The sequence below is a fragment of the Numida meleagris genome, chromosome 3, assembly GCF_002078875.1.
Source record: "Numida meleagris isolate 19003 breed g44 Domestic line chromosome 3, NumMel1.0, whole genome shotgun sequence".
Lineage (NCBI taxonomy): Eukaryota > Metazoa > Chordata > Aves > Galliformes > Numididae > Numida > Numida meleagris.
In genome coordinates this window covers 20,799,574-20,812,509 of record NC_034411.1, presented here as the reverse complement: position 1 = coordinate 20,812,509, position 12,936 = coordinate 20,799,574, and the positions used below count along the sequence as shown (strand labels likewise).

The 12,936-nt window shown below is 41.6% G+C and overlaps 2 protein-coding genes across 11 annotated transcripts in view; one reads left to right on the top strand and one right to left on the bottom strand.

Annotated features, from left to right (window-relative positions):
• Positions 1–11,312, bottom strand: part of LOC110395510 (spermatogenesis-associated protein 7-like) — a 51,674-nt gene extending 40,362 nt beyond the window's left edge. The window contains exon 1 of the mRNA XM_021390044.1: positions 11,149–11,312. The gene's annotated coding sequence lies outside the window, so the exon portion shown is untranslated. The remainder of the gene's footprint in view (positions 1–11,148) is intronic.
• The window catches only part of KCNK2 (potassium two pore domain channel subfamily K member 2), a 130,825-nt gene continuing 125,274 nt past the window's right edge, over positions 7,386–12,936 (top strand). For 3 of the 10 annotated variants that reach the window (XM_021390030.1, XM_021390041.1, XM_021390043.1), the window contains exons 1-2: positions 11,264–11,313; positions 12,061–12,385. The gene's annotated coding sequence lies outside the window, so the exon portion shown is untranslated. Of the gene's footprint in view, positions 7,742–7,778; positions 8,347–11,263; positions 11,314–12,060; positions 12,386–12,936 lie in introns of those variants that run through there. The other 7 variants (XM_021390034.1, XM_021390033.1, XM_021390037.1 and 4 more) reach the window with 7 other exon arrangements.

Genomic DNA, 12,936 nt, shown 5'->3' with positions numbered 1-12,936 from the left:
GGCTCATTGTAACAAGATGAAGAGATTCAGTGGCAGAAAAATGAAACCTGATTTCCTGAGTACCAGGGCAGTGGCTAAACCTCAGGACATCTATTTTCATCTTTATCTAAATAGCTAATATACAGTATTTTCTTTCTCATGAGAAGAAACACTGCAGTTTTGGAAGCTGTAACAATTTTTTACTTATGGACACCTAAAAGCTTCCAGTAATGGTACATTTTCCTGTAGAAAATCATGCAGAAAGGCAATGATCTTGGCAAGAGATACTCTTGAAAACCAATGATACAGATGGATACCTACTGTATTCCAGTTACTATGGCCCATTGTGGTGATCCAACACCAAACACAGAGCCAGAGCCTAACCAAGGTGGTAACATTAGTAATGTACCAGTTAACTTTCAGATCAGGCCTCAAATAAAATACACCCTTCTCCATGGGAAATCATCTGACCGTGAAACAATGGAAGTGTCCGATGCACGCTACTAAATCCGAAAGGTAGTCCCTTCAAAGCAGTAGTTTGACAGTGCTCCTTAACACAAGCTTGTTGGCTTTACGCAGAGACACTGTAAAACCATTCTTCAGTACTATTGCTAAAATAATTCATTAACTATACATGAGCTATTAATTTTTCTTTTCTTAGTATGGAAAAACTAATATATATATATATAGCCTTTGAAAGAATGCTAAGCAAGCGGAGAGCACAGAGCTTCTGCCTTATCTTTGCTTAAGCTCAAGTACAGTAACAGAAGTTGCTGTGTTTTGGGATAATTTCAGAAAGGATGACTTTCCTAAATCTGCCATAATGTATGCTTACCTCTATTACACCGGTATAAGGCATACTACGGAATCTGTTCTGAATACTCAATAGTTACCCATCCATTTGTAGATGAAGCCCAAATCTTTACAGTCCTTAGGTAAGGGAACAAGTCCCAGATCTATCAAAGGCTCATTTTTATTTAATGATGTGTTTTCTTGTCAGTGCAGTCTCTTCAGTTCCTTTGTATTGCCTGTGTTTTTGTAACACCTGAATCTGTCTCCCTATCCAAACACTGTAGCAGTACCTATGCCAAATGGCTTTAATTTTATTGCATTATAATAAAATGATTCAATCACTATGGATGATATTTTGCTATTTCACATCAATGTGCAGTTCTTTATCAGAAGATGCAGGCTGTAAACTATGTAAAAGAAAAATTAGGTCTTTCTCACAGCCAACAGATACTAAAGTGCTACACTGGGAATTGTTTCTTTTGCACATAAAACACAGCAAACCTAAAAGGCTGACAGAAAAAGCACTGAATGCAAGTTACAGTAAAGAGAGACATTTCTTTAAATCCTAGCTAATAATAATGCACAGGTACAACTTGACATTGCCAATGGCATTCACCAAAGATGTAAGACAGACTCTTTTTGAATATTTGAATGATGTGCAATGAAACAGATTAAAGCATCTGGCAAAGCAGTTGTTGCTGTGACAAAATCACTCTTGGAAGGCAATGGCTTTGAATTCTGTAGCTTTGTACATACCTCTCTTAAGCTGCTGAGCTGCATCAGATCTTATATTTACAGGGCTTTATGTGTTGCAAGATTTGGCTCTCAGAGCAGAAATTAATGGTGAATACTATTTTGAATGTTTTGGCATTAATTTAGTCCATGGTTGTCCAACGTTTTGGCTTTCCTGGGCTGCATTGAGTGAAGAAGAATTGTCTTGGGCTGCATATGTGTAGGTCACTCTGAAAGTAATACTTCCTATTTATTTTCCATGGAAATGACAACAGATACAAAGAGTACAAAAACACTGTTTGATTGAGCAAATTCTCAGCTAGAAAACACTATTTTTCCACATAGTCACCACCATTAGCTATGTATTTTCGCCACTGATGAACAAAGCCTTCATGCTGTACTTGTGAAAATCTGTACCAGCAGAGATGACCCACTGTTGCTGTTACTGTTCTCACTTCTGAAATACACCACTCACTGCGTCACTGTGCTCACATCCACTGTTGGGTCTCCATAAGCATTCAGCAAGTATCAATGAATGTCCACAAGTGCCATGGAAGAATTCAGTGACACACCTTTGCTTCATACTTGCATCCATGGCAGACACCATTGTGTCAGACTGCCCCACTGCTGCCATCTTTCACATGGCAACAATATGTAACAGAACACAGTTGGGAAGGTTCAGCCTCTGCTGCTGTAACACCATCATCTGCTTCTGACATTTTAGGCCAACATAATAAAATAGGAGGCATTAAATTTCAGAGCAGCCCTCACAAAATATATACTGTAGTTATATATATATAACAAAACTTAATTTTTAATGTTTTTTATTAAAACACTTAAAAAAGAGAGCAACAAAAGCATAAAACCAGTGGGCTATGTGACTGTTTATGTAACACTAGGGCAGAGGTGAGGGGTATTTCTCTCTAATAAAAGAGGGCTTATAAAAGTCTGGGAAAGAGACATGACCAAATTTTTAATTGCAACTCTATACATTCCGCTTGAAAATTCACAGCTAATGTATTTACGTTGACTAAAAATGGAGTCACAAATAAACCAAAAAACTGATGATTTTTTAGTCAGTCTTGAAACGCATTCTCAAATTTCTTTATCAAATTGGAAAGCACAGCTTCATATTCTTCTCTGTTTGCAGGACTGTGTTCAGCCAGTGTATCAAAATGCATGAACTGATTTGCCATAACTTGAGTTAGCACTGCACTGTGCCCTCCCCATGCCCTTATTTCAGGCTAGATGGCGTTAATAGCACATTGGTGTTTGGTTGGTTCTGAGGGGTCGGGCCTCTTGGCGGGAAGAGCTGCCGCCATGATGGCGGGGGGCAAGAGGCAGCCGCACTGCAAGCTGGGCTGAGCTGCATGCGGCCAGCAGGTTGGACATGCCTGGACTCTAGTCTCTTGTACTAATTCACTACTGATAGACTATCCTGTTTCACATATTCATACTTAAATATTTATCAGTGAATACTATAGTATGGTTAACGATTAGTCACACATGAGGCTGTTCCCACTGATGGCAATGTGGAAAGTTTAGTATAGTTTTGAAACAGAAACAGATCTGATAAAGCATATTTAACATGGGAATTTATGTTTGAAAATGTTTCCAGGTGTTTCCTATTGATAGAGTATGTTTGGGTAAAACAAAATGAACCTTTATCCACAGGAGTACAGCACTACAGTGTTTGAGATATCTATACAGTATTTAGTGCTCAGAACTGATTATTTGGTACACCTTATTTCACAGAATAAAATCATAGAACGGTTTAGGTTGGAAGGAACCTTAAAGTCCACCCAGCCCCAGTGCCCTGCTGTGGGCAGGGCTGTCACCCACCAGCTCAGGCTGCCCAGGGCCCCATCCAACCTGGCCTTGAGTGTCTCCAGGGATGTGACACCCACAGCTTCTCTGGGCAGTCTGTGCCAGGGCCTCACTACCTTCATCATGAAGACTTTCTTCTTTATATCTATCCTAAATCTATTCTCTTTTAGTTCGAAGCTGTTACCCCTTGTTCTGGTAAAGCAGTCCCTGATAAACAGTCCCTCCCCATCTTTCCTGTAGGCCCCCTTTAGGTACTAGGAAGACCACACCGAGGTCCCGTCACATGGCTTGCCTCTTTGTAGAGGCCTGTGGCCACTCCAACACTTGCCATTTGCCTGCTTGGTGGAAATAGCATTCTCTCTATCTTATGAACTTGAAAGCTACATCTCACATTTTGCCTTCCAGTTGAGCAGCAGGAAACTAAAGTTTTGAGAACTTTGGAGCTGGATGCACTGAGTCCTGAACCCCTGGGAGACCTTGCTCTGGATTTCTCTGGACTTAATCTGGTATAAATAGATTAAAAATGTAAAAGCCCTGGGAAAAGCCTGGGGAACATACAAGACAAAGCCTCCAAATTCAATGTATTAAAAAAAATAGAAGGCACTATTTTGATGATTTCAAACCCTATTCCCATCTCATTTACTACAGTAGAGGGGTTCTAATATGCATTCAAATATCATTTATTTTTCTTAATTTTTGACCTTCCTGTGGAACTTGACTATCTTTGCCAAAACCTACCATACTTGTACTGCATGAAGAGACGAACGTTTTCACTTTGTGGTATTTACTTATCTGATATCTTAAGCCATACAATTAGCTATTAAGAACTTGTGGAAAATTAAGCAGCTGTTGCAGGTACATAAGTGACACCCTAAAGAGCTGCTGTAAACATACACACGTGCCCAGACCCAGGCTATACTCCCACTGATCAGGGTGATCCAATTTTGGCAATGTGCTCTCAGATCTAAAGTTTCTTCGTGGAGCAAGGAGACTTCTTTTCAAATGCTTTTGCAGTCACTGGGTGGTATCCACTTGTAGCTACAGAAAAAAAAAAAACACACAGAGAAGCAAGGAGAGACAGATGAAAGGAAGAAAGAACAGGGCAGCTCTTTATCAAATCCCTTTGATGTAAAAGAGAGATGTTATAGTTTGGGTACCTGTACAGGCAGAAAAACAAGAACAGAAGACAATAAGAAAACCATCAAAGTATGTGGAAAAATTAACTGTAGAGGCTGATTCTGATCTTTATTCTCCATCTCTTTTCATTTGCAGAACAGAACACGGCTTAACTAGCAATATATTTTAGAAGGCTGTCTTTCTTTTCATAACAGCTCAGCCATTTTCACTCACGTATGCACGTCATTTCTTGGCACCTACAGATGTATCAATTACTTCTCATCCAAAACAAACTTGTATTTTCCTAGTAAACTTTAAAGAATCTTAAATAAATAGAAAGAGCACCATAATTGTATCTGCCCTTTTATCCAAATTAAATAGCTGAGGGTTGCTCAAGTAATGATTAGTCTATACTCATGTCCTGCAGGATGAATAATCACCCTCATTGGGCTTTTCTGTGGAACACGGGCCAATGCTCATCTGAAAATTGCTGCCCTTTATGCAGTACCCAAATGAGAGAAATCATTACCAATGGGGAGTCTGTTCATTGATATATAAGCTCTAATTGAGGAAGAGCAAATGACTTGATTGCCTGAGAAAGTAACTGAGCTACTTCTCAAGAGTGCAGCCATGCTGTGGTAACTCAGTGGATTTCAGTGGGCAATGATCAAGTAGTTCTTTCAACAAAGGCAGGAACCCTTTTAGGACTTTCTAAAATAAGCATGTTGTAAATGAAGCACTTCAGATCTCATTTATCAACAAGAAATACAGCCCCATCCCAGGCAAGTAAAAGCAAGATATAAATAAATTCATGTTGTCTCTTCTGATGGATACGAACCTGCTGCTGGCACATTATTTAAATTATTTTAGACTCCTTAGAAAAATCAAGCCTTAAAATCACTTCTACCCCCATGCCCCTTCCAAAATTCTATTTCTTCTCAATGGGGAGAAGGCTGACTTTGGCAGGATGGATGCAGTATGGTTTCTCCCTTTTCCCAGAGTCCAAGAATTGCAGTGGACATGCTCTATGGAAGTATTCCTTTCTCTGGTGACTAGGTCTGTGGCAGCATCCAGATAATGATACGCATCCCACTCAGCCAGGATGCTCAGCCCGCTCCCTGAGGAAGCAAATGCTTTCTCTCTATTCCCTGGGAAGAAGGTCGAGTACTGTGGTAGTGGAAATTTCCTTGAGCTTCAAATTGCTATGAATGGTTCTGCTGCCCTGGCTCTGCAGCAATGTTCTATCTACCAGCCTAGGAATGACTTTAGGAATATGTTTATAATTAGTGCATAACGTAGAGCATCAAAGACAACATTGTGTACCTTTTCTCTTCCCATCTGTCTTGTCTAGTTAAACTAGTGATTTAAACTTTCTCAGGGCAATAGCTGTCTTCTTCTCTGCATAGATGGGTACCTCACACAATGAGTCTCGATCTCTAAGATTTAAACATCAACACAGCCCAATCAGCAAGTCACAAGAAATAACTGAAGAACAAATAAGCAGTGAAACATGAGAGGGTGCTGTTAGAAAACCTTGAGGTTTATGTGTCCATCACAATGGTTAGCCAAAGATTAAAGGCCACTTTCCCCCAAAGGGATGAGAAACGAAAAATGGAGTATAAGGGCAAAGTATTGCACTCTTGCCCTGTTCTTATAGTTTCCCAGACATCTACTTATGGCCAGTGTTGCAGACGTATTTGACTAGATTAACTTCTTGTCATGTGCAGAGCAGAAATATCTCATAAAATATTTCCCTATTTTAGATACTTTTATTTCAGTAGCTACAGGATAGAAAAAATATATTTGGACTTGGTTTCTTCTGTCTGTATAGCTGGGCTGATAACTCATGTCCCTTGCTTTGAGCCAGGAAAAGCTGCAGAATGCATGGGGGCTGCTGACCTCCACCCAGAAGCAATGCAGGCTCTGCCAGTGTTGCATGTTTTATTTAATATTTGAGGTCTTGTCTACTGAGGCTGAAACTGTAAATAATGCCAAGTGAAAAATAGAAAAAAATAAAAATGCACTCACAGTTAACAGTGCTTCATACAGCAATATTCTTGCTGTAAATGTTATCTATGTATCTAGCTGCCAGAGAATGGCAAGTTACATTTGAATTGTATCTATTTAAAAATCACAATGTACTTTAAATAAGAGATAAAACAATGAAAAAGAGTACAGACAAGTATATTCAACCCGAGCAGCTGCTGATTGATGTCTCTTCCCCCCTAATTTTAGATACTTGTTCTTCTACTTAGTTGGTTTCCCTCTGCTTATGCACACACTTCTACTACATCTAATATGACGTGACAATGATGTTTTATTGCTTGACAAAGCAAGAAATTTTAAAGCCAGTTTGTTCCATATAGTGAGGAATTACCAAGTTTTCCTCCTTTTTGTCAGGTATAACGCATTGCCCAGTGAAGGTGTATTCAGCACAGTTGCTAGAACTACAGCGTTACATGAATGAACTACATGAAGAAGATAATAATTTCATTCTATTAAATTATTGTACCATTTAATCTTATTCTATTATTACTGCTTTCCATTTTTAAACCCAGAGGAGTGTAAATCACCACTGATGGGCCATGTGATAGGTCAAAGGTGCCTGTCTTGAGCATAAGATCTTCACAAGGAACTGTGGTTCATATTTGAAACCTGCTGGCTCACAGCAGTTAGCTACGAGTTTCAGCAGTTCACAAAGGTAACACAGCCTCTTTCTTGTAGCAGCTGCAGCAGATAGAAATAACAGATTAATGGTTGAAGGGGAGGTGAAAAACCTGAGAACGTTTTTTTATGTCTCTTCAGGGGCATGCTGTGTACTGGCGGGGCTGCCAGGAAGCTCACTTCAGTACCTTCGGCACCAGTGGGGTGTAATCCACATCAGGTGTCAGAGCAAATTCAAGATTGGCCACAAATGTGGGTAGTTCTACACTGTAACAAGTGACAAGGGAGGGTGAAACACTGGATGCTAGCAAATTGGAAATTCCTCCAGAGCAGGCAAACAGCTCTCAGTGGCCAAAAGCCAATAAGCAGCTCTGCTCCATCTTAGTCACAAAGCCTCTAGCATAAGGACAGTGGGAACAGCAATGCATCTGTTCCTACGTGCCAAAGAACCCACAGGAGGAGGTAGGAAGCATGACTGAGGCGGTAAAGACAGAGCCAGTATAAATAAACTAGTGCAGAAGCCGAGCTTTCTGTAACTTCTTCTGACGTACATCAAAGAAATGATTGCTGTTTGTATCACAACTGCAGTTCATCTAGTTCTGCTTTCTGCCACCAGGATCCAGACTTTCAGGTACCTGAGAAAGACTTTTGAAAGAAATATAGACGTATATTAATTTATTCTTGTTCTCATATTAGGTCTTTTACTTCTAACACTCGGAAGTTACCGTCTGAATAAAGAAAGATCCTTGTTATTATTCATAATATATCTATTAGAATTCAGTATAGTTGATATCTACCAGTTTGTGTCTTCTCTAAACAATTAGAAGGATGAGAAACAAGATCTTGGTCTTATCAATACTTTGTAGCATCAGTGGTTACTTCAGCAGCTCCCTTGAATTCCTTTAAATGTTATGTTAACACTTGGAGACTTTCCACATGTTCCTCCTCTTAGCTGTATGCTGTGGCACTTCAAGCAATAAGGCCAAATCAACAACTTGAAAGTTTTAAATTAAATAAAGACAACCACTGTAGCGGAAATGCTAAGTCATAGCCTGAACCAGTGATAGAGCACCTGGTGGGAAGGCAGGACCAACCCAGGGGAGCCCAAGTGCATGCAGTGCACCTGAGTGACTGCACCTGGTGGAGCTAGGATCTACCCCCTTCCCAGACCTCATTTAAGGGTTGGCAGTGGAGGTATCTTAGTGGAGATCCCTGTGTACCTGAGGTCTTCTGAAGGTAAGTAGTTTCTTTGCTTTGTTTCTATGCCCATGGCTATTGCATTTGAGCATATTCTTACTTGCTGCAGCCTAGGACCTTGCTCCTCTGTTGTCATTGCTGTGCTTTCCATTACGTTACAGCCACTGATACCTAAATCTACTGAAAGTCAATGTGGCATTGAAAGACAGGAAAAAATATGCTATTGGTTATTAGGGATAAACTTAGCTGAGAGGGAGACCAACGAGTTCTTGTGAGGGGAGAATTCTAAGTTGTGAAGTCAGCATGAATATTTTTTTGTGTTATGAAGTTGAATATCAGATATTGTAAGGTGAAAATAATAGTGTTATAATGCATCTTTGTTGAGTGACAGGCATAAAAACTTCCTGTAAGGACTCGCATCACATGCAGAAAGGGGGTAACCAGTTGTAAAGAGCTGCAAGAGAATGAAGAATTCTCAGTGTCTTCATTGATCAGGCTGCCAGCACTGACCGGATCTTTATGATTTTATTTGCTTAAACTCAACTTCTTATACTGCTTTGCTTTTCAAGAAAGATACTGGGTCTCTGCATTTGTGGACAACCAACAGCTCTTCTTATGTGAATGAGTTTGTTTCCCAAACCTCAAATATGCATCCATTTCTCTTATTTAGAGGATGATCTTTATTTTCAGTTTGCCATTTTAAATTGCTTGTTCAAGCTCCCACTGAAGTCCATAATGATTTTGACATTGACTTTAACAAAGTCACAGTTTGATCCTCTGGGAGCTCATTGTTTCCAGGCACAAGGTACAAAGAAACACGAGGGCAGGTACACGTGTATTTGCGACAACAGATGGGCCACACCTCTGTTCTTCATTCAGACACTATATACTCAACTAGATTATTCAGATTCCAGCAGGGCTTGGTGGAAAAAGGGCTTTGCTGGCAGGTGAAGATTCTTTAAAATGAACTATCCAAAGTGTCTGGTTTTAGTGCACCATTGCAATCAAAATTTCCATTTTCTGAAAATAGCCATTTTCTACTAGCAGTTCAGCAAAAATGCACCTGATTATAATGCATCTCTCTGAAGTGGGACTGAGAATGATCAGATGCACGAGCATTTGCTGTAGGGTATTGGCTTCATCATGTATACCCAGATTTTTTTTCCTCAGGAATAAAATGCTCTATGGCAAAGTACGAAAACTTCCTAATTTTTATTTATTTGCTTTTTCTTCTTTTCTAATGACACAAGCCACATGTTAGAACAAAAACCAAAGCAGAGCATGCTGTAGGACAAAACAACACTGTTTAAAATTACAGCACTGTTAAGCTACCAGGCTTTACAGGCACATGATTTTTTTTTTTTTCACTGAGCAAGCAAAAGCATTCCTGTTACGAAGAGAAATTAGTTATCAGAGCAAGATCATACAGCGTAGTAGGGGAGCCCTGCTGTTACTTGCTGAAATAACGTCAGAACTGAAAGGAGGAGGTATTAAATGTAATTCCCTGCTGCTTGCTCTCTTAAGGCACAGGCAGCTCTCAACTGGAGGCCTGCTAGTTGCAATCAAAGTTTGCCCTAAGAGACCTTTTCCACCGTAGAGCTGTTTGCAGCTGCAGCAGCAAACTGTAAAGCTCTTATTAAATTTAGACACAATCCTAGAAGTCTTTGCAGGGGAGGACCTTGAGTTCCATTACTTCTGAATGGGACTCTACAGTATATAAGCATGGTCAGCAAGTATAGGGAGGTGATTCTGCTGCTCTCCTCTGCTCTGGTGGGACCTCACCTGGAGTACTGTGTCCAGATATAGAGTCCTCAGTGCAGGAGACACATGGATCTGTTGGAGAGCATCCAGAGGAGGGCCACAAAAATGATCCCAGGGGTGGAACATATGTACAATGAGGACTGGCTGAGACAGTTGAAGACTCCAGGGAGACCTGAGAGTGGCCTTTCAGTATCTAAAGGCGGGGGGGGGAGGGAGGGCATCAGCTATAGGAAAGAAGGGGACAGGCCTGTTAGCAGGGTCTGCTGTGATAGGAAAAGGGGAAATGGTTTCAAACTAAAAGAGGGGAGATTAGCAGATATAAGGAGGAAGGTGTGTGTGTGGTGTGGTTTGTTTTGGTTTGTTTTGGTTTGTTTTGGTTTGTTTTGGTTTGTTTTGGTTTGTTTTGGGGGTTTTTTGGGGGTTTTTTGGGGGTTTTTTGGGGTTTTTTTTTACAATTGTGATGGTGAGGCACTGGCACAGGTTGGCCACAGAGGTGATGGATACCCATTCCTGGAGACATTCAAGGTCAGGCTGGATGGGGCTTTGAGCACCTGATCTGTTGTAGGTGTCCCTGTTCAGTGCAGGGGAGTTGGACTAGAATGGCCTTTAATCATCCCTTCCAACTCAAATGATTCTATGGTTCTATAATTCTATTTCACAGCATCACAGACTGGCTGAGGTTGGCAGGGATCTTGGGTCCACCTGGCCCAATCCCTGCTCACACAGGGACACCCAGAGCAGGCTGCCCAGGGCCATGTCCAGGAAGCTTTTGAAGATCTCCAAAGGAGCAGACACCACAGCCTCTGGGCAGTCTGTACCAGTGCTCCTTCACTGGCACAGCAACAAAGTGCTTCCAGGTGTTCAGAGGGAATCTCCTGTGCTCCTCTTTGTGCCCATTGCCTCTTATTCTGGCACTGGGTACCAGTGAGAAGAGCCTGGCTCTGTCCTCCACGCACCCTGTCTAGGTGCAATTGACAATGCATTGATGAACCCCCCCTGAGCCTGCTCCTCTCCCAGCTGCTCACCCTCGGTGCTTCAGTCCCTGACTCCAGCTCTCCTTTCCCCTCTTATTAAACCTACCTCGGTGCTCCCTCCCGCAGGCAGGCTCCAGCTGTGGGCTGTGTTTCAGCTCGCAGGTGGAGGGAGCCCGCTGAGGCCCTCCTGCACAGCCCCGGCCCCACGCAGCAGCTCCGGGCAACGGGTCTCTGCCTGGCAACGGCGGCCGCGCGGGGAGGAGGCCTGCGGGTATGGCTGCCCGCCTTCCCCTCGGGGCTCCCGGTGAAGTCGCCCTCCCCCTCTCAGCGTTTATAGGGCATTTTGAAAGCTCTTTCAGCGGCTTCTATTTATAGCTCGCCTGTGTTAATTTTAGCTCTCAGCCGGCTGTTCTGCATCGGTAAAGGTTGTCAGGGTGCGTGCGGGGAGCCAGAAAGCTACTCGCCCTCCCCAAGCATGTCTCCTTGGAACGAGGGCTGAGAGCGCTTTCAGAAGGATGATGAGGGATGAAGGAGCGATAAAACGTGTCAGCCCATCAGATTAAATATTTAGATCTGCTAGGGCTGCTGACAAACATTGTGCTCCTGCAGACGAGCCTCTGTGAATGATGCGGTGGGGAAGACAAGGTGGAACAAGCATAGCAGTAATGTTCACTCAGTGCAGCCTGCTTGGAAATGGGCATCAGAATGTGTCCTGGGTGATATTTCTCTTGGAAGGTGCTATAAAAAATAAGATCTAGGAAGCGGTAACGCACCCTGCATGTTCAGTGCTAAGGATATGATTGGTAAGGAGCCCGTAGGAAAGCAAATTTCTGTGCTGCAGGAGTAAAATTCTAGCAGGGGAGTGGGATTTGATGATCTCCAGAGGTCTCCAAAACCTACAATTCTGTGAACAGCTGAAGTGTACGTGTCAGTCATAAAAAGTGCTCAGCTATCAATATCTGATCTTTAACATCTTAGAAACAGGTATTAGGAGTTTTTTTTTTTTTTTTTTTTGCAGATGTGTGTGCACCCTGAAGAATGTCCTCCCTTTCCTCGGGACATTGAATTCACATTGTGCATGTGTGTAAGGAATACATGCATACAGCCCAGGGTGTGCACGTTCCATCACCAGGCTCTGTTATGTGCATTAAGTGACCAAAGGATAAACTAGATTTCATATGAGCACTACTCTGTTTTTTTTTTCTCCATTTCTTTAAAAATGCACTTACTCAGATCTGCTTTTTGGATTACTTTACCTCTGAGAGAATTTGTTGACAAGTTGTGTCGCAGCAAAATTGAAACTGAGGAACTTAAAGTGGAAGAATTAGAGGCCGCAGTAGCAGGTGGGAAGGTCCGAATACCACAGGCATATTGTTTCCATTCCATACTGATCATTGATGTTTCTTATGTATAGTTAAAGGATTTAAAACATCAACAGAATGTTGTGGAAAATAGTGTAAACTGCAGAAGATAAGTTACAGCAATGTCTTGCTATAAGTTTTATGTAGAATGATGCTGCTATTCCAAACTCATCCTAGTGACATCGCTTCTGAAAGCTGTCTTGAGTCTAAGAGGCATGTAGGGCAAGAATGTATATAAAATAAAGCAACAGTTGTGCAGGAAGGAGCTTAAACCTTCTCTTTTGGAAAATTAATATCTCCAGCAACTTCAAAATAAAATATGCCCAGGTGGCAAGTGGAAGAGAAACTTTATCTCCCTCACAGACTTAGATGAAATCAGGCAACTAAACATTTAATCTGCTAGCTTTGTGTCTTCTAGCAGATAACAAAAGGTGACAAATGCTCTGAAGGATAAGCTATGCTTTAAATCTCACCGAGGCAGTAAATTTGCATACGAATAACTGACTAGTCCTTTAATTATCCCATAGTTCTGG